Here is a 22901-nt window from a genome sequence, read left to right as displayed (position 1 = left end):
GAAATGTTCCTTTCGTTGTTGAGTGAAATGAATAATTGCATTTTAAAAATAGGAAAGAAGAGTCAAATCTTTTTTATAAAAGAATTCTAAATAATATATGTAGATACTCCCCACTCGAAGGGGTGAAGCTTGACCCTCCCGTGTACCCAAATGGCCTAGGCTTTATGACTCATTTCCAAAGAATAGAATAGGGAAAAGAAAAACATTAACTTTACCCTGGAGAAACCTGGTAAACACAACAGTAACTAAGCGACAAATGTTAATATCACAATAATGGCATGTGGTTATCATGTACTCTCAATATGATGAGATAAGAGGGGGATTTCCTCTCTCTGATCTTCTTCCTCCAAACAACATGACTCCAGCCTACTTATGAGAAAGACATCAGACAAACTCAAACTGGAGGACATTCTACAGGATCCCTTGCTAATGCTCCAAAGGACTGTCAAAGACATGTTTTTAAAAAAGAAAACACTGAAAAATGGTCACAAATCAGAGGAGACAGAGGAGACATGACAACCAAATGCAATGTGCTTTCCTGGATGGAGTCCTGGAACCAAAAGAAGATCTTAATGGAAAAACAGATGAAATTCAAATAAAGTCTGGAGTTTAGTTAATTAAAAAAAAATTGATGGTCTGTAAAGTCTCTTCCAGCTGGTAGCTATAAGAATAGCATTTATTATCTAATTGCTTCATAACTGTGCTCATATTGCTTATAAAGTGCCAAGAACACAAGAGGTAAGGGAACCATTAAAGCAGGATGGAAGGCTTTAATCAACTTTTTTTTCTCTTCTAACTTCCTGTAGTTGTGTTTCAGTGATGTAGTGTGTGGTCAGGGCAAAGCAATTTTTGAGGCAATAAACTAGTGTTTTGGTGAAAGTCTCTTGTCTGTTACTTTCCTAAACCAGCAGTCACACTCTGCCCAAGTAAGAACAGCCTTGAATGAACCAGCAGGTTTCCATTCGTTTGCAACCACCAGTGTTTTGAGTCTTCTAAGCTGCGCCCTCACAAGGCAGCACACTAGGAAACTGTTGCTATGGTGATGGTCGCTGTGGCAGGGCTACCTTTGGCTCATTTGATTTTCCTGGACAGTTTCTTTGCCTAAAAAAAAGTTTATGGAGCCCCAATGTGAAATCATGCTGGCTCTGATTCATGACATTTTCCCGAGACTTTATAATGTTTCTTTTTTCTAAATAAGCAATTTCAGGTCAGGTAAAAATGTGAGTAAATCATGCCTGACTCTTGTTCCAGATGTATCAATTTCTGTTCATTCCTTCCCCCCCACCCCCGCCCCCCTTTCATGGCTTTGAGGCAATAAAAATAAGCAATGCCTCCACTCTGGAACCTTTCTGAGTATGCAATATATAAATGGTATACCGTGCAGGGAGCAATATTTCCCTGCCTTGGTTATTACCAACCTTAGCGTTTTCTCTGGCAATTATCTGAAACAGAGCAAAGACGTAGAGTAATGATCTTGGCGCACTCAAGACCCTGGGAGGATCAAAGAGGCTGATGTGACAGTTCATGAAGCGAGGAGGAAGCAAACCATCCCCCACTGCCAACACTAACACAGCCCTGTGCTTGAGAGTCTGGGAGAACCCAGTTGCCAAGTGTCTGCCTGCATTTTCTCTGAGGCGGCCAGGCCCAGAGCAAGTCAGGAAAATTACGGCTTTTATCAAGCAGACAGTATGGCTCTCTTTGAGGATGGCCAAAGTCTCAGTCATTGCTGGTAACTGCAACACATGTGGTCTTTTCAAGAGGGACAGGAGTATTTTCATTGACTGGGAGAGAAGCTGCCTGCATGAGACTTCATTTATTTGGAATATACGAGGGCAAGGCAAAAAGAGGTGAGCTGTTTACAAAGAAATGAGTGAGGCTCTGGAGACAGACTGCCTGGGTTTAATCTTGGCCCTTCCACATATCATTATGTAAAACTTGATTTTACAAATTCTCTGATTTCTCTGCCTCAGTTCTCCCAATCAGCAAAATGAAAATAACAATCATAGTATCCAAGTCACAGGATTGTCTTGGCAATTAATACATGTGAAATTCTTTAACACTGTCTGGCACATGGTAATGCCTCAGTAAATGTTCATTGCTATCATTTATCTTAATTTTTAAGATAAATTTTTAAGATAACATTTATCTTAATTTATAATTTTATCTTAATTATCATTATTCAGTAGTGATAATTATAAATATAATCATAATTCAGAAAATAATCAGGTTTTGTGATGTCCTGTAAGCTGCTTTTTCAGATTGCTTATACTCCAAATATTCACCAAGGGTTTAAAATGTACTGGGCATTGTGTTAAGCACTGTAGATAGTTCAGAAACCAAGTCCAGCTCTTTGCTGTCAAGAATTTATATTCTGGTGGAAGAGATAAGGAAAGTGTGCACAAAAGATCATTCTACATGATAGAGCATTTTTCTCTCTGGTGTGGCACTGTTTATAATGTACTTTGGGATTTTAGGAAAAGAAGTGACTAGTCACTGGCCTGGTAAGTGGGAGGGAGTACTTTTCATGGAGGAGGTAGCATTTGATCAGAACTTGAATTATGAGTAGAATTTTTTGTTTCAATGGTGGATGTCGGCATGGCTGTGGGTATCAGGCAGGTGAGGGGCAGAGTGGGAAGGACTCAAGGCAGATGAAATGACAGTGGGAAGATATTGAAGAGGTACTTGAGAGATAGGAGTTGTTATTGTTTAGTTGCTAAGTCATGTCTGACTCTTCTGGGACACCGTGGACTGTAGCCTACCAGGTTCCACTGTCCACAGGATTCTCCAGGCAAGAATACTGGAGTGGGTTGCCATTTCCTTTTCCAGGGGATCTCCCAACCCAGGAATCGAACCCAAGTCTCCTGTGTCTCCTACATTGGCAGGCAGATTCATTACCACAGAGCCACCTGGAAAGCCCAGAGGGCCATGAATAGACTTGACCAAAGGAGTTTGCCTGTTTATTTCATAAATAAAGTGGGCTTCTTTTGGAATAAATTGATAGTGCTGATAAATTTTGGATTAGAGGTGTGCTCTAGAAACTGATTCTGAAAGAATGTCCTGCCATAACACTAACCCTTTCCTACACAACACAGAAAGACACATCCATCATTTATCACCGTTTCCACACACAAGTGTTTTTAATTAAAAATTAACAACATAGCTTAACAAGACTTTAGCTCCTCAAAGATTATGTGCTATAAATTATATAATTACAGAGTACTGTTACCAGAGGTTTTACAGAGCATGTTATAATTAATTTGTCAACTGAGATTCATTTTTAAGAAGTTTCTTTTCCTAAACTTCATGTGCTTTATTAATATAGTGTGGCACTTGGATCCATATAATGACATATACAGTATTTCTCTCACAACAGATTTGGTCAAAAGATCAATTTGTTTCAATTATGTACATATATGAGAAGAAACATCAACAAATATAGGTTTTTCAAATATTCCTTGAAGTTAAATTCAAAACTTCATTCCAAACATTAAGTCAAATAGAATATTTTGGAGAGGCATAAATGCATCTGTATTATCTTTTGGATACTAAGCAATTTGAATTGGGATCCATTCTTTTCTGGTTTGAAATCTGTTTTGAAAAGCCCTTACCATCTTTCCACTCTCCCTCTTTCCCTTTCTTTTTTTCCATCAATAAACTCCTCTCTGCTAGGTACCATACCAGATGCTTCCTTATCAATTTCCATCAGTGTAGGTATTCTTATTTGTTTGTTTGTTTTCCTATTAGGCTCCATGGTCAATGATGATGGAAAAGCCATAAATCAAGCACCATACCATTTGTTTCATAAATTTCTCTTACAAAACTCACTCTTTAATTAGAGAGGTACTACTGCAAAGTTTTTCAGAAAATTCTCCAGGCACTCCTTGAAGACCTTATAATCTGTCTTTCCATTGCACACAGACCCTCCAAGGAGAGGTTCTGGGTAACTGTGACATTTGAGGTCAACTAGAATCCTTAAGAAATGAATTCTGGCTGTGATTCCTGTACAACCTGAAGGTAAGCCAGTAACAACCTATCTGACCTTTGGTTTCCTAAACTAGTATTTCATTAGTAATACTGTCTGCATGCTGCATAATAATGATGGCAAAATGTGGCCCACTGGACCTGACAAAACATGGTCCACCAAAGAAGGAAATGGCAAACCACTCCAATATTTTTGCCTTGAGAACCCTATGAACGGTATGAAAAGGCAAAAAGATATGAGACTGGAAGATGAGCCCTCCCGGTTGGTAGGTGTCCAATATGCTCCTGGGGAAGAGTGGAGAAATAGCTCCAGAAAGAATGAAGAGACTGGGCCAAAGCGGAAACGACTCTTAGTTGTGAACGTGTCTGGTCATAAAAGTAAAGTCTGATGCTATAAAGAACGATATTGCATAGGAATCTGGAATGTTAGGTCCATGAGTCAAGGAAAATTTGACATGGTCAAGCAGGAGATGGCAAGAGTGAACATCAACATTTCAGGAATCAGTGAACTAAAATGGATGAGATTGGGTGAATTTAATTCAGATGACCATTATACTTATTATTGTGGGCAAGAATCCCTTAGAAGAAATGGAGCAGCCCCCTTAGTCAACAAAAGAGTCTGACATGCAGTACTTGAGTGCAATCTCAACAATGACAGAATGATCTCAGTTTGTTTCCAAGGCAAATCATTCAATATCACAGTAATCCAAGTCTATGCTCAGCCACTAATGCCGAAGAAGATGAAGTCAAAACAGTTTTATGAAGACCTACAAGAACTTCTAGAACCAAAACCTAAAAAAGATGTCCTTTTCATCATAAGGATTTGGAATGCAAAAGTAGGAAGTCAAGAGATACCTGGAGAAATGAGCAAACTTGGCCTTGGAGTACAAAATGAAGCAGGGCAAAGTCCAACAGTTTTGTTAAGAGAACTCCCTCTTCCAACAACACAAGAGCTGACTGAGATGACATGGACAACAACAGATAGTAAATAGCAAAATCAGATTGATTATATTCTTTGCAGTCAAAGATGGAGAAGCTCTAAACAGACAGCAAGAACAAGACAGCTGACTGTGGCTCAGATTATGAAATCATTATTGCAAAATTCAGACCTAAATTGAAGACAGTAGGGAAAACCACTACACCATTCAGGTATGACCTAAATCAAATCCCTTATGATGACACAGTGGAGGTGATGAATAGATTCAAGGGATTAGATCTGGTAGACAGAGTGCCTGAAGAACTATGGACGGAGGTTCATAATATCGTACAGGAGGTGGTGACCAAAAGCATCCCAAAGAAAATGAAATGCAAGAAGGCAAAGTGATTGTCTGAGGAGGCCTTACGAATAGCTGAGAAAAGAAGAGAAGCGAAAGGCAAAAGAGAAAGGAAAAGATATACCCAACTGAATACAGAGTTCCAGAGAATTGCAAAGAGAGATAAGAACACCTTCTTAAGTGAACAATGCAAAGAAATAGAGCAAAACAACAGAAAGGGAAAGACTAGAGATGTCTTTAAGAAAATTGGAGATACCAAGAGAATATTTCTTGCAAGGATGGGCACAATAGAGAAGAAATGGCAAGGACCTAACAGAAGAGGAAGAGATAAGAAGAGGTGGCAAGAATACATAGAAGAACTACACAAAAAGATCGCCAGTCCAGATTGGATGCACGGAACAAGTGCTCGGGGCTGGTGCACTGGGATGACCCAGAGAGATGGGATGGGGAGGGAGGTGGGAGGGGGGTTCAGGATGGGGAACACATGTAAATCCATGGCTGATTCATGTCAATGTATGGCAAAAACCACTACAATATTGTAAAGTAATTAGCCTCCAACTAATAAAAATAATTGGGGAAAAAAAACTGAAATCAATGAAATTAAAAAAAAAAAAAACCTTAAAGACCTGGATAACCATGATGGTGTGGTCACTCACCTAGAGTCAGACATCCTGGAATGTGAAAGGGACCTTAGGGAGCATTATTATGAACAAAGCTACTGGAGGTGATGGAATTCCAGCTAAGCTATTTAAAATCTTAAAAGATGTTGCTGTGAAAGTGCTGCACTCAATATGCCAGCAAATCTGGAAAGCTCAGCAGTGGCCACAGGGCTGGAAAAGGTCAGTCTACATTCCAATCCCAAAGAAAGGCAATGCCAAAGAATGTTCAAACTACCCTACAATTGCACTCATTTCATAAACCAGCAATGTCATGCTTGTAATCCCTCAATCTGGGTTTCAGTAATACGTGAACCTAGAACTTCCAGACGTAACAGCTGGATTTAGAAAAGGCAGAGGCACCAGAGATCAAATTACCAGCATCCATTGGATCACAGGAAAGCAAGAAAATTCCATAAAAACATCTACTTCTTCTTCATTGACTATGCTAAAACCTCTGACTGTGTGGATCACAACAAACTGTGGAAAATTCTTGAAGAGATGGGAATACCAGACCACCTTACATATCTCATGAGAAACCTATGTGCAGGACTTGAAGCAACCGTTAGAACCAGACATGGAACAATGGACTGGTTCAAAGTTGGGAAAGGGGTATAACATGGCTGCATATTTTCACCCTCCTTATCTAACTTCTCCACAGAGTATATCATGCAGAATGGTAGACTGGATGAATCACAAGTTGGAATCAAGATTTCCAGGAGAAATATCAATAACCTTAGATATGCAGATGGTATCACCCTAATGACAGAAAGCAAAGAGGAACTAAAGAGCCTCTTGATGAGGGTGAAAGAGGAGAGTAAAAAGCTGGCGAAAAACAACACTCAAAAAATGAAGATCATGGCATCGGGTCCCATCACTTCATGGCAAATAGATTGGGGGGGGGGGGCGGAGAGTGGAAACAGTGAGAGATTTTGTTTTCTTGGGCTCCAAAATCACTGTAGACAGTGACTGCAGCCATGAAATGAAGATGCTTGCTCTTTGAAAGAAAAGCTACAATAAACCTAGATGGAGTATTAAAAAGCAGAGACATCACTTTGCTGACAAAGGTCCATCTAGTCAAAGCTATGGTTGTTCCATTAGTCATATACAGATGTGAGAGTTGGACCATATAGAAGGCTGAGTCCTGAAGAACTGATGCTTTTGAATTGTGGTGCGAGAGAAGACTCAAGAGTCCCTTGGACAACAAGGAGATCAAACCAGTCAATCCTAAAGGAAATCAACTCTGAATACTCATTGGAAAGACTGTTGCTGAAGCTGAAGCTCCAGTACTTTGGCCACCTGATGCAAAGAGCCGACTCATTGGAAAATACCTTGGTGCTGGGAAACATTGAAGACAGGAGGAGAAGGGGGCTGGTGACAGAGGATTAGATGGCTGGATGGCATCATCAACTCAATGGACATAAGTCTGACCAAACTCTGGGAGATAGTGAAGGACAGGAAAGTCTGGTGTGCTGCAGTCCATGGGGTCACAAAGAGTCAGACACAACCAAGCAACTGAACAGCAATATGAGCAAAGCATTTTGATCCCCTTCAATAAAAAGAATTAAATGAATTATTAAATAAAAATAACAGAAATAGCAATAAAGCCAAGGTAAAAGAAAATTGTGCTGAATGAATTCAGTTCTCCTCCACAGAGCTCTTCTACATCCTTAAAGAAGCTAAGACTGAATAATATTTTAAAATGGAAAACTGAATGACTGACATGTAGTCCATTAAACAAGAGTGATACAATTCTGTACGTCTAATTAATTAATTAAAAAGCCTTTCATAACAAAAAATAATTCCTAAAACTATCTAGAGATAATGTGGTAATAGTTTAGAGAACACTGACCTCCATACACAGCTATGGGATGTTGAACTTCTTTGACCTCAGTTTCCACATGTACAAAACAAGGAAGTCAGACTCCAAGATCTATAAAATTCTTTCCAATACAAAGTCTAAGACTCTTGAAACCTCTTAATGATAACCTCCAGCATAAATTTCCAACCACTAATTTGAAAGTTCTTAGCATTTAAAATAGTCATAATTTTGCTACTCTTCTGCTCTAGCCCACTTCAAAACTCCTACCTTTTGATGAGTTAGCCAGAGAACATAATGTTTTCTCAGAGCTCTTTGTTCTGAGTAGGATTATGCTCCAGTTAGACTTCCTCTGGTTTACTTAATCCACATTTTACGAAAATTTGGCATCCAACTGCTCAATGAAACACTGCACCACAGATGAAACCTCCAGATCATTTATTACCTAGAGTCCTCTCAAATTTGTTCCCAGAGTATGAGAATCTGAGAGCAGCTGAAAGAATACTTCTAGACCTGAACCCTGCTCTCTAGAGGCAGCTGAACTCAAGTGTGTGAGTCTGGTTACCTTGTATGTCATCAGAGGAGTATACAGCCAGGGCCAAGTATATTACAGTTCTCAAATATCACCACCACTTGTAGTTAGGTGATATCAGGTTGAAATGAACAAAGGAGGTAGAATAACTATAGTCTATTTCATAGGATTGTTGTAAGGTTTTAAGATAATGTATGTAAATCTTCTGATACAGGGAAGGTAAGTAGTAGGCAGTGGTTGTTATCAATAAATACCTAGGTTTACTGGGCTCAACTTTCATCACACCCACTCCTCGTTCTAAGGCCTTGTCAAAAAGAAACCTGCAGTTCCTCAAAAATATTTCACTTTCTTGTGTGTGTGTGTAATCAAGTTTTATTAAAGTATAGAAGAGATAGAGAAAGCCTCTGACATAGACATCAGAAGGGGGCAGAAAGAGTTCCCCCCTGCTAGTCTTTAGCTGGATGTTGAAGCTTTCCTGGTGGCTCAGATGGTTAAAGCATCTGCTTGCAATGCAGGAGACTGGGTTTGATCTCTGGGTTGGGAAGATCCCCTGGAGAAGGAAATGGCAACCCACTCTAGTACTCTTGCCTGGAAAATCCCATGGATGGAGGAGTCTGGTAGGCTACAGCCCATGGGGTCGCAAAGAGTCGGATACGACTGAGCGACTTCTCTATATATATATAGGTACTAGCAGTCTGCTAATTAGTCTGCATTTGAGACATTAGCAGAGACTGGCACCAGGCCCCTCACCCACAACATGCATTTTGAGATAACATTGGCACAAGGTGAGTTGTCCTGAGCCATAAAATGATTGACATGAATCTTGAAGAAAGGCAGGTTTCCAAGCAAATATAGTCTCATTAGCATAGCTTAAGAGAACATTTGCATGAGTAAAACATGCTGGTTTGACAAGTCCATTTCACTTTCTATTACCACTGGGCCCATTGCATATGCTGTTCCCTTTGCCTGTTTCAACACTCCCCACCATTTCCTTTAACCAATTACCTCCTATTCAACATTTTAAATTTCAAAATGTATTCGTGAATGAACAAATACTTATTGAGCACCCACTGTGTCTGAGGCACTAACTTTGATGATATACCTATACGAGGGAACAAACCAGATCAAAACCCAGCATGTGTTTTCCTAATATGTCTTGTAATTACCAACATACTCTTCTTTATCCCTGCTGGACTGTTCCCTAGGGGTGAGGACCATGCCTTTCATAAAATATAGTATCTTTTGCTGTTTTCAACAATATGGATGGAGTTGGAGGGTATTATGCCAAGTGAAATAAATTGGACAAAGACAAACACTGTATGATATCACTTATATGTAGAATCTAAAAAAATACAACCAAATAGTGAATATAGCAAAAAGAAATGGACTCACAAACATGGAGAACAAACTAGTGGTTACCAGTGGGGTGAGGGAAGGGGAGGGGCAAGACAGGGATAGGGGATTAAGAGGTACATACTGTTATGTACAAAATAAACTACAAGCATACAGCATGGGGAATGTAGTCAATATTATATAATAACTATAAGTGGAGTATAACCTTTAAACATTGTGAGTCACTATATTTTACATCTGTAACTTACATAATATTGTACATCAACTATACTTCCTTAAAGAGAAAAATAACACAATACTAAACAAATGTCTTGTGTAAAGTAGGTGCTCAATATTGGACACATAAATTAATGAGCAAATAAAAATTAAGAAAGCCTGAGAATAACTGGAAATAAGAAAAGGACAAAATTTTAGTCACACGAAGCAGTATGAGGAGAAGAGATTTTTCAGTCCCTGCTCAACTGAACCCTAAAAACTTTCTGCTAGTTGCTAAAGACCTTATTCTCAAAAATCACAGCTCTCTCAAAGGAGGATTGTACATCTATTTGATTCCAAGCAAATGTTTAAGTTTCCCCTGAATTTTCATGTTTTTCCCAAAGGAAAAAAACATTAAGATGTTTGTAATGAAGCTAATAGGGCAGCAGAGAAAGAAGAGTGGAACTTTCCAAAGGAGCTGAGATGTAGATTGACTTACAAAAATGGTTTTGAAGAGATCAGTGGAAAGGGTGACAACTTGTGAAATAAGAGCATGAAAAGTATCTAATGGATAGAGAAGAAAAGTTAAAAAGCAGGAAGAAAAAAGTTGTTAAGAAAAAAGCACTATGGAGGAAAGATATTAACAGTTAAAGACCATGAAAACAGCAGAAACAATATAAGTATACAGTAAATACGAGATGGTTGGATGGCATCACTGACTTGATTGACATGAGTCTGAGCAAGCTCCGGGAGTTGGTGATGGACAGGGAAGCCTGGCGTGCTACAGTCCATGGGGTCGCAAAGAGTTGGACACAACTGAGTGACTGAACTGAACTGAACTGATAAAGTAAATATAATTATTCTAAGTTACTAATGAAATTGTTATGTTTGATTTACTCAACAGCTCTGTAAGTTCTGTAGTATTGTGTATGCACTAAGTCGCTTCAGTCTTATCTGACTCTTTGTGACCCCATGGGTTGTAGCCCGCCAGGCTTCTCTGTCCATGGGATTCTCCAGGTAAGAATACTGGAGTGGGTAGCTATTCCCTTTTCCAGGGGTAAGTTCTGTTAGGGAGGTTGTTATTCTTCTCATTTCATAAATAAGGAAACTAGGACCCAGAGACTTGCCTGAAAATTACATAGCCAGTAATCAAAGTTCTCAGATTTATGGCCTAAGAATTTTCCCACAAAAAGGGAAAAGATAGGATCAAAAATCAAAGAATAAAGAGCAAATAGTGCCCCATAAATGCTTGTTGACTGTATGGGAAACAGACATAGATAGCATAGAAAACAGAGAGTAAAGACACAAATTTCAACTTCAGTGGAGACTGTTGCCCAGGGATCACAAAACATTTGCAAGACTTTGGCTCCTGACACCCACAGTTATCAGTGTGATGTAACTAAGTGGAAGAAATTACTATTTCGAATTTATAAATTAAGAGATTAATGAACAGTAAGTCAGTAACTTGAGAAGGGTCCCAGTGGGAAATAGATGACATACCCAAAGGGTGAAAAGCATTTAATGAAGGGACTCTTTACAGAGATGGAGGCTGGAAGAATAACCCATGGACTGTTCATAGAGGGAAGCGATTTATAGCCTAGGCCTGAAGGGCGAGGAAGGGGAGCATGGACCCCATTGAGGGCTGTGGCTGCTTGGTGGGACCTGAGTTCTTTGGGTCTCTGACAGGAGAGTGCAGTCATTGTAGTGGTGGCAGGGGGAGGGTGGTGGAGCCAAACACCTTCTTCTCCAAAAATAAAAAACCAAAAAATAAGAAAATAAGGGGAAGAAAAGAGAAACTACTACTTCCACAGGATGTGAAAGAGAAAAAAAGTTGTAAGATTAGGAAATGGAATATATATATATATATTTACATATATGTAATATAAATGCATGCTACATTACTTCAGGGTCCAACTCTTCGTGACCCTATGGACCATAACCCACCAGACTTCTATCCATGAGATTCTCCTGGAAAGAATACTAGAGTGGATTGCCAAGGCCTCCTCAAGGGGACTTTCCCAACCCAAGGATCAAACCCATGTCTCTCATGTCTCCTGCTTTGGCAAGTGGGTTCTTTACCACTAGCACCATCTGGGAAGCCTACTATATATTAAATTATATATAAATGTTATATATGTATACATACATACACATATGCATATATTGTTTATTTTTTAAATTTTTATCCATTCATTCTCTAACAATATAATGAGCCTATTATGGCAGGTGTTTAAAACTCCTGAGGTTAATATGACAATAGTACAAAACTCCCACTCCAGAGGAAATCACATCCTGCTGGGGAAGAAGACATGAAAGTAGACAACATGAACATAAATAATAATAACACCAGCAAAACAATATGGTATGTTATAAAAGAAGTGTATACATAATTTCATGGTGGAAAGAGCAAGCGCAACTCTGCGGGGAGAAGGGGGAAATGATGGTTGGAGAGCTGTTTGTGAATGGGGTGGCTTCCAAGTTGCAATTTTTTTTTAACTTACACATACACAGTTTTTATTTAAAAAAGAAAAGAATGGAGCCATGGCCAGACTGAGCCCAGACTGGGCTGTCTCATGCTGGAGAACTGAGCAGCATTTTTGAAAGCAGGCAAATGAAATGAAGGCTTTCCAAGAGAGTAGTCTGTGCACAGGGACAGAACCAAAATGGGCCTGATGACTTGGGGAGCTGAAATAACTCAGTAAGGCTTGAGTTCAAATGTGTGGTTTCATGCTAGGTATTCAACAGATGGTGGCAAGTCATTGGATGTTTTAAAGCAAGAAAGTGCTATGGTTAGACATATAAACTAGAAAAACCATTATTGAACAATTGCTTCCAGTTTAGAGAATGGAAAGGAGGTAATGAAATGAGAAAAAAGAACAATCAGGCAAAAGTTTATTTTCACTAAATTTCTGTTTTTCATTGGTCATGATTTCGCAGGTTTATTACATGTGCTTGAAAGGCCATTTTGACGTAAGGAGAAGAGACGGACTCCCAGATGGTGCTAGTGGTAAAGAACTTGCCTCTCAATGCAGGAGACATAAGAGAGGGGAGTTCGATCCCTGGGTGGGGAGGATTCCCTGGAGGAGGGGATGGAAATCCTCTCTGGTATATTGGCCTGAAGAATTCCCATGGCCAGAGGAGTCTGGAGGGCTACAGACCATAGGTTCACACAGTCAGACACTACTGAAACAACTTAGTATGCATGTGCTGAAGGAGAAGAGAAAGTAAAAGATGGAATTTATTTTCACGATGGTGTCCTTGGCTTGCTGACATCTTGGAGCAGTACTGTAGGTAAAAGGGATCTCCGGCTCATGCACTGACCTGGGTAGGACCTTAACACTTAAGAATTTCCCTTCTGTTTCCCTTCTGAATGTGACCAGCTCAACACCAGCCAGCCACTGAAAGAGAAATAGGGAGGAAGCTTCATCCTCCAGCCAATACACCATTGGCCACAATGAGGAATGGAGCTGAGAACTGGAGAAGCAAACCAGAGCCCTCTGCTTCTCTCCATTATTCCCAACAACAGACGGAAAAAAGGCAAACCTTCACCTCCTGTGGTCGGTGCTCATGTTCAACTAGGAACTTCATTCTCAGTAGCTACAGATTTTCCTAATCTTTCATCTTAACTTAACTTGACACTGGGTTCTATTGCCTTTCACGAGAAAGGTCTTGGGAGGTTGTAAACCTATGCGGTTGGGAAAAGAATGTTCTGCACTAAATGGGGAAGGAGAGGAGCTGCAGATTTCCAACTTTCACAACTTGTCTGCTTGTGGAAACTGTGCTGCAACGTACTCTTGAAATCGTTTGGGTGGGCCTTGTTTCTGAGGAAATAAAGAGGCCCCAGAACCTCCCAAGTGAGTGGAAGAATGATTTCCAGATAGTCAAGTGGAGCCGCCTCTGGCTACATGAGCTGGATATGCTTGGCAGTCTTTCCCTGTGGCTGGCCAGTATCCTGAGGTTAGCAAAGCAGAAGGCAAATCTTTGGGGAGCTGAAAGACATGTGCACGTGCCAGCATTTTTGACAAATGCTCAGTTAATTGTTTTCTATGAGTCTTCTCTTGAGACACAGACTATGTATACCAGGCGCTCAGCACAACCCCCTCCCACCCTCCTACACCCCCGGGGAAGCTTCATAATTACACACATTTGGGCCAAGTGTCTACCCCACAGGAAATGGACAGATTGCCCCTGCAAATGAAAGAATGACGCAGGGCATGGGAAAGCAGAGAAATGAAAGGAGATCAACTCACATAAGGAAAGCCAGAGAGTTTCTATACCAACATGACAAACTCAGGGTTTCTTGTATGGATACCTAGGAAATACTGGTCAGAAGAGGCTTGGGTAAATTGAGGAGAAATTTGGATCGTTCTATAACTGATAAATCATTCCGTACTTGGAAACCTCAGCATTCCAGGATGGAATTCAATTTGGGATTAGTTCCTGGAAACTGTGGCATGTATAGTGGGTTCAAAAACAAATTATGCATATGTAGAGGCGAAATGGAATTTAAACTGTAAAATCCATGAATTTCATGACTGCTTTCTGCCAGATCTAGCCGTTTTGCAATTTTGCCTCTTTTCTCACCTAGCGGGTTCTCTAGTTATGTGTTCATCTCTTGCCATTTGTTCATCAAATATTTATAGTTGTGCACTGAGTAAGATGCCCACCACTCTGCTCATGTTAAATTAGAAAGTTGAATCCCCTCTGAACAATGCTCTGATCCAGGCTAATTGGATCAGAACCTTGCCTATCACATAGGAGTGCTGCTTACTCAAGCAGTAGACTGGAATGGTTAAAGAGCCCCAATTCTACTCCTGACACTGCTCTAGAGATTGGCTTCAGGGAAAGATAACTCAATTTTGATTTATTTTTGCCAAAGGTTTGGAATCAAGAAATTTATGCATTGGACTTCCCTGGTGGCTCAGATGGTAAACACTCCACCAGCAATGCTAGGAGACCCAGGTTTGATCTCTGGGTCGGGATGATCGCCTGGAAAAGGAAATGGCCACCCACTCCAGTATTTTTACCTGGAGAATTTCATGGACAGAGGAGCATGGCAGGCTACAGTCCATGGGGTCACAAAGAAAATTCAACATTTCTCTATGATATCAGTAAGATACTTTTTTATTACTTCATTAAAGGTCGAGTTTACGAACCATAACAACAGTAACATGCTAAACCAATTTCACAACAAGATCTGGAACCTAAGTTTCAATAAGAAAAGTAAATTTCTGAGTCACTGATTTAAAGATTAGTTATTTGTTGTCTTTGAATACAAAACTCTCAAAGAAAATGGAAACTTCCTTGAAAAGAAGTTGAGTGTAAAAGGTGTTGAAATCACGAAGGTGAGAGAGAAAAGAAGTTGGGTAATGACTGAACATCTAGAGAAATCTGTAAATAAACTTGAACACAATGTTAACTGAGCAAACTAGAATGCAAGAGAAAGCATCAACAATAAAAAAAAACTAATCAAAACTTTTGTCATCAAGAAATAAATGTTAGGCAAGAATTAATATTGGTGAGTTCAGATTTAAAAATTTGACCAAGACACTCAGTATAAGAGGCAGAATGAAATGAAGTAAGGATGAAGAAAAAGGTCTGTAAACAAGGGGAAAAGAGGAGACAAGTTGGACTGACTTTTCCTTTACAAAAAATAAAATAAAATAGAAGATAAAGAATTCATCTTGAGCAATCATACGGACTTCCACTAGGGGAAAAATAGTGTATTGTTTTAGTTTGTTTTATTAACCAGGAGACAGTTGGGTCTGTCTGAGACAAAAATAATAACCATAAAGTTTTACCGAATTAAAGATCCCGCTGCAGTTCTGAAATGAGTACAAGACTTTGCATACAGAGTGTACTTTAAGAAGCAGTAGTAAAACATTCTGGTATGATTTGTTTGGGGAGAAGAAAGGAGGGGGAAAAAACCCTCAATGAAGCCTCTTTCAGACATGTGTCATGAGCTTTTTGTCACTGAACTCTTCCATATTAACAAACTAAATTGTTCTTCCTTTCATTCCTTTGGCCACAGGCAGACGAAATTCACCAAAGTCTCTACCACAGACATTCTCAGATGGTGCTAATAAAAAGAAGAAACCCACACTAGGATTGGTGGTCCACATTGTGAGAGTCACTAAATATCATCACAAAGCAATAATTATCCTAGAGCCTGCTTGGTGGCTCAGCATTCTGAAACACAAGTGTCAAGAGCATACAGTTTCAATGGTGTTGCTAATAGGAGCTCATGTTTTGTGTTGGGTGGTCTTCTGTGCTGCCTGGTGGTCTTGTTTCTGCCTGCTATGACAACACTAATGGTTTCATGTAGTTCCCAATCCCACACAGTATTCACTTGTCTCTCTTTAGTAATGCATGACAAGTCATAAAAGACAGACTACCCAGAAATGACACTGCAATTATTCCAGACGTTTTCTCTCCTGGTGGTGACAGTTCCAAATCAAGTTGGCTCAGTATTTAAGTCAAAGCATTTTTCTAAGTGGCAGTTCAAAATGCAGCCTTAGATCTGGAAAATCAAACTGGGCTCCTCTTGCCTCTTCCATCATTGCTTGTAATAAATATTCAACTGTTGGACCACAGCTAGAAGCTTATGATAGATGATGCAGAATAGATTCCAACTCTTTTTTCTCCAGATGCAACGAACTCATCTTTTGGTTAGAGAGACTTCACTACCTTTTAATGAGCATAAGCGGATCGTTTTACAGACTTTCTTGCCACAGTTATTTAAGGTTTATTTCCCAAGGTCTCACAAAGAGAAGAAAGAGAAGGTTCATAGCTGCAAAGGATATCAATATAACCTCTGTTCAGAGGGTTGGAGAGTCACATGCCCCAGAATTAATCCAGGCAGCTATCCCACTTTGGGGGCTTCCCAGGTGGTGTCAGTGGTAAAGAACCCGCCTGCCAAAGCAGGAGACATAAGAGACACAGGTTCAGTCCATGGGTCGGGAAGATAGAAGGGCATAGCAACCCATTCTAGTATTCTTGCCTGGGGAATCCCATGGAGTCTGGTGGGATACAGTCCATGCAGTTGCAAAGAGTCGGATACGACTGAAGCAACTTAGCACGCAAGCTCATACTACTTTTAACTCTAAAACCAGTATTGAAACATTCTTCATCATAAGCTGACCCATGACTCTGTACTCAGAGGATTAAAGACCAAGAATTTAATCTCAACAGAATTTTTGGAGTCATATTTTGGGCTGGGTTTGGGGATTCAGTTCTAGTCCCCATAAACTACCCATCCTAAAGTAATTTCCTTGCAAACTCCTTCACTTTTCACTGCCTCTACCATTCACTGGCTATTTTACATTTGGCCTTGTGGTTAAATTTTCACAGTCATTCCTCTTTGTCTATTTCTTATCCTACATTGTGTGTGTGCTAAGTCATATCAGGTGTGTTTGACTCTTTGAGACCCCATAGACTATAGCCTACCAGACTCCTCTATCCATAGGATTCTCCATGCAAGAATACTGCAGTGGGTAGCCATTCCTTTCTCCAGGGGTCTTCCCAACCCAGAGACTGAACCCATGTCTCTTACATTTCCTACATTGGCAAGCAAGTTCTTTACCGCTAGAACCACCTGGGAAGACCCATCCTACACTATACTGCTGTTCAGTTGCTCAGTCATGTCCAGCTCTTTGCGACACCAGGGACTGCAGCTCGCCTTGCCTCCCTGTCTTTCACTATCTCCCGGAGTTTGCTCAAACCCATGTCCATTGAGTTGATAATGCCATCCAACCATCTCAACCTCTGTTGCCCCCATCTCCTCCCACTCTCAATCCTACTTACACTGTAAGTTTCTTGAAATCAGATACCAGAAATATTTATCTTCATATATCCAACCACAGGACTGGAAAAGGTCAGTTTTCATTCCAATCCCAAAGAAGGACAATGCCAAAGGATGTTCAAACTACCACACAATTGCACTCATCTCACATGCTAGCAAAGTAATGCTCAAAATTCTCCAAGCCAGGCTTCAATAGTATGTGAACCATGAACTTCCAGATGTTCAAGCTGGATTTTAAAAAGGTAGTGGAACCAGAGATCAAATTGCCAACATCCTTTGGATCATAGAAAAAGCAAGAGAATTCCAGAAAAATATCTACTTCTGCTTTATTGATTACACCAAAGCCTTTGACTGGGTATATCAGAACAAACTGTGGAAAACTTTTCATGAGATGGGACTATCAGACCACCTGAGCTGCCTCCTGAGAAATTTGTCTGCAGGTCAAGAAGCGACAGTTAGAACTGGACATGGAACAATAGACTGGTTCCAAATTGGGAAAGGAGTATGTCAAGGCTGTATATTGTCACCCTGCTTATTTAACTTATATGCAGAGTACATCATGAGAAACGCGGGGCTTGATGAAGCACAAGCTGGAGTCAAGATTGCCAGGAGAAATAACAATAACCTCAGATACACAGATGACACCACCCTTATGGCAGAAAGTGAAGAGGAACTAAAGAGCCTCTTGATAAAAGTGAAAGAGGAGCGTGAAAAAGCTGGCTTAAAACTCAACATTCAAAAAACTAAGATAGTGGCATCCAGTCCCATCACCTCATGACAAATAGAAGGGGAAACAATGGAAACAGTGACAGACTTAATTTTGGGGGGCTCCAAGATCACTGCAGATGGTGACTGCAGCCTTGAAATTAAAAGACACTTGCTCCTTGGAAGAAAAGTTATGACCAACCTAGATAGCATATTAAAAAGCAGAGACATTACTTTGCCAACAAAGGTCCATCTAGTCAAAGCTATGGTTTTTCCAGTAGTCATGTATGCGTGTGAGAGTTGGACTATAAAGAAAGCTGAGCACCAAAGAATTGATGCTTTTAAACTGTGATGTTGGAGGAGACTCTTGAGAATCTCTTGGACTGCAAGGAGATCAAACCAGTCAATCCTAAAAGAAATCAGTCCTGAATATTCATTAAAAGGACTGATGCTGAAGCTAAAACTCCAATATTTTGGTACCTGATGCAAAGAACTGGCTCACTGGAAAAGACCCTGATGCTGGGAAAGATTGAAGGCAGGAAGAGAAGGGGATGACCGAGTATGAGATGGTTGGATGGCATCACCAACTCAATGTACATGAGTTTGAGCAAGCTCCGGGAGTTGGTGATGGACAGGGAAGCCTGGCGTGCTGCAGTCCGTGGGGTCACAAAGAGTCAGACACGACTGAGTGACTAAACTGAACTGACCCAGTGCCTAGCTCTGTGCCTCGTACATAATAAAGGATCCATATATTTTTTAGTTAGTAGATTAAATTTGGCCCCGTTGGATTGAAGAAAGTGATTACAAGGATGAATTATTCTTAGTCCTGTTCCTCAGGGTCTTTCTATTTTATTACATGGCTGGATACAGAGTGAATGCTCAATAAATGCTAGCTGGTTAGTGAATTCTCAGTTACTTTTCTCTAAGTGGAAAGATAGCTCACCAAAATGCATGTATGCCAGCAAAGCCAAGTACTGTTTTATTTCACTCTTTCTGGTGTTATTAAACCTTTCCTCTTCTCACTCAGGACCCCAAGTAACTAAGAACAAGACTGCTTCTAAGCCTAGGAACTGTTTACCACACCAACTATAATATCTGAAGCCAAAACTTGGACGTACCTTCTTATACCAGGAGAGGATATTTGAAAATACAAGCAGCATACAATCATCCAAAATGTTTGGTTTTTAGTACTTCTTAAGCAGGATATAGATGGGCCCCAGGCTAGGCAGCTGGAGTTTGACACCTATGGACAGGTACTCCAAAACAGGAGGAGTGAGACAGGAGCTGAGGCCTGTGCAGATAAAGCATAGAGACTACATATTCCTCATTCTTGAGATCAAGGAGAGCTTCCCAACTATATGTGCATGGAGAAGCTCCTTCAAGATCAAAAGGGAGTAATGTCAGCCTACCTACAAGCCTCTTTGCTAGAATCCATCTTGGCTACAAGATGCATGCGAACACATGGGAGGATCCTGAGATAAACCAGATATGGACTCAGAACCAAGCAAAGCAAGATGACTGGGCCAAAAGAAACCCAGAAGAATCGCCCCATGTAAGTGATTCAAAGTATCACGAGGGTGCAGCTCCCTCTCTGAGGCCTCCCTTGTGTTTATCCACATGTCTATCCACATGTACCCATTTCCTCTTAAGAAACACTTTATTTGTTGTACTACTTTCTTCTTCTTTGTGGAAATTCCTGCAAAGCCAAAGGGCCTGGGACTTGTCACTGGCCATTAGTCTAGTGGCTAGGATTCAGCTCTCTTACTGCCATGACCTGATTTCAATCTCTGGCTGGGAAACAAAATCCTGTTTCAAAGTAACTGCAGGCAGAGGCCACCTGAGATCATTTCTGATAACCAAAAAAAACAAAAAACAAACAAACAAAAAAGGATACATATTATTCATTAAGAATTTCCAGTTGGACCTTCACAATTGTATGAGAAAATAAATATGAGCCTACTTTGAAACTGTATAAACACATAATGCAAAGATTAGGGCTATAAACAGATATGTATTTCTGCATTAAAAATACTTTAATTTGTGGGTATACACATGAGGAAATGATTTGAGGGCCTTTACTAATTTATATACATTCTTCATTGTGTAGAGCTTAAAACATGAGCTCTAATGTGAAGCCAAAGCCAAAAAGTACCAGAGAGGGAAATAAAGCAGATGGCAGAAGACTAGGATGTCGTAAGAGTGAAGGGATGCAGGAGGATGAAGGAGGCAAAATGCACGTATGCTACCTGAGAGAGAAAATTGGAAACTTAACATCTATTCAACAGATTCATACCTGTGACTGAGGTGCCAGGCACAGAGCTAAGAACTGTAGAAGACGCCAGAATAATAGAATCCAGCCTGATGCGGGAGAACTCACAGTCCAGGGGCACTGCTGGTAGGGAGTGGGCAGAGAGAGAAAAAGAACAGCTACTCATATAAATATAATAGAAAGCAGAAGTCATTGCCAGAGGAGAGGTTCACATAAACTACTGTGGGAGTTTAGTGACAGGAAATATCTCTTCACTGAAGGATGCTTTAGGGTAATTGCATAAAGGAGAGGATGTTTAAGCTCAGCCTGAGACAGAAGAAATTTAGGAAGTACAAAAGGTAGAAATGGCACTCTACATGGAATTAACCATATGAAAAATACATAAAAGCAGGCAGTCTATTAGACCCATTTAATTAGTATCAAGTGTTCCATTTTGTCTAAGGTTTAAGGCATAGGGACATAGTGAGAAATGGGGTTGATAAGGTGGATTGTGGCTGGATTAAAGATAGTGTTGAACAGCAAGTGAAGGGATTTGGAATTTTTTCAACAGTTTCTGGGAGCCACTCAAGGTCAAATGAAATCCAACCAGTGTTTTCAAAAGCTCGTCAGAAGGATATTATATTTCTATGATCTGTGTCACTAACTTGGTGGATCAACAAAGACCCTCATGGGCTCTTTAAAACACAGGGAAATTTTTAAAAATAATTTTAATATATATGTATATGTATAACTGGATCACTTTACCATAATGCCATTAAGAAGACTTTGGCTTTTCCAGTGAGTGACATGTGAAGCCATTGAGGGTTCAAGGTCTAGGATTGACAGGATCTGACTTGCATTTTAAAAGCATCAGCTGGCTGCTATACTGAGAACAGACTTTGGGGAGTCAAGTATTTTCAGAGGCAATTACAGTAATCCAAGTGAGGTAAGACCATGTCTGGGCACAGATTAGTAGTAATAGGAGTAGCAAAAAGTGGTCTGATTCTAGATACATTTGTTAGCAGCACCAACAGAATTTTATGGTGAATAAAATATGGAATGAGAGAAGAGAGGACTCAAGGAGGACTCAATATTGTTGATCCAAGTAACCAGAAAGACAGAGGTGCCAAAAACTCAGGTGAAGAAGGTAACATATGGAGCAGGTTTCGGAATTCAATTTTGTACATATTATGTACATATGGAAATGATACATAGGCATTTAAAATTCAAGACAGAGGGCTAGAGATATAAATTTGGGGATCTAATATAATGATGGTATTTAAAAATACAAAACTGGGTGAGCTCACCAAGGGAATGAATGTTGATAGAAAGGAGAATCTGGGCTGTTACAACATTAATAATTCTGATAAAAGAGGAGGAACCACCAAGAGAGATGGAGAAAGCACAACCAGGAAGGCAGGAGGGAAAACTAGAGAGTGTATGTTCTGGAAGCCACGTGAGGTGAGGGGACCAAGGAAGAGGATCCATCAACGGCGTCAGATGTTGTGCTCTGAGCACTGAGAATGACCATTGGATTTATCATCAAGGTTGTGAGTGACCCTGACCAGAATAATTTCAGTGGACTGGCAAAAGCAAAAACCTGAATGTTCAGTTGCTCAGCCAGGTCTGACTCTTTGCAGCCCCATGGATTGTAGCCTGCCAGACTACGCTGTCCTTGAAATTTTCCAGCAAGAATGCTGGAGTCAACTGTCACTTCCTTCTCCAGGGGATCATCCCAACCCAGGTAGTAACTGCAGCATGCAGGCTCAGTGGCTCCTAGGTATGTGGGCTGTTTCTGAACCAGGGATCAAACCTGAGTCCCCTGTGTTGACAGAATTCTTAAACACTATGGAAGTCTCTCATGGCCATTAAAGAGGTAATAAAGTTAAATGAGGCAGTTAGGGTGGGCCCTAATCTGACATGACTAGTGTCCTTATGGGTTTCCCTGGTGCTTCAGTGCCTTATGGGCTGCCTTGGTAAAGATTCCACCTGCAATGGAAGGGACGCAGGAGTCATAGGTTCAATCCCTGGGTCCAGAAGATCCCCTGGAGGAAGGCACAGCAACCCACTGCAGTATTCTCGCCTGGAGAATCCCATGGACAGAGGAGCCTGGTGGGCTACAGTCCATGGGGTCGCAAAGAGACACGACTGAAGTGAACTAGCATGCACAAAGTGCTATAAGAAGGGGAGATTAGGACACCAGAAATGGACATCAAAGATGCACACACACCAAGGGAAGACCATGTAAAGACCACAGTGAGCAGGTAGCCATCTGCCAGTCAAGAAGACAGACCTCAGGAAAAGGCAAATCTAACTCCTTGATCTTGGACTTCTAGA

The 22901-nt window shown here is 40.4% G+C and overlaps 1 long non-coding RNA gene across 2 annotated transcripts in view; it reads left to right on the top strand.

Annotated features, from left to right (window-relative positions):
* Positions 1 to 1479: 1479 nt before the first annotated feature.
* Positions 1480 to 22901, top strand: part of LOC122708171 — a 50223-nt gene continuing 28801 nt past the window's right edge. For both annotated transcript variants that reach the window (XR_006345033.1, XR_006345034.1), the window contains exon 1: positions 1480 to 1847. This is a non-coding gene — a long non-coding RNA (uncharacterized LOC122708171). The remainder of the gene's footprint in view (positions 1848 to 22901) is intronic.

Source organism: Cervus elaphus, chromosome 14, assembly GCF_910594005.1.
Source record: "Cervus elaphus chromosome 14, mCerEla1.1, whole genome shotgun sequence".
NCBI classification, from domain to species: domain Eukaryota; kingdom Metazoa; phylum Chordata; class Mammalia; order Artiodactyla; family Cervidae; genus Cervus; species Cervus elaphus.
The sequence above is the reverse complement of the archived record's forward strand: the minus strand, read 5'-3'. Positions and strand labels throughout refer to the sequence as shown.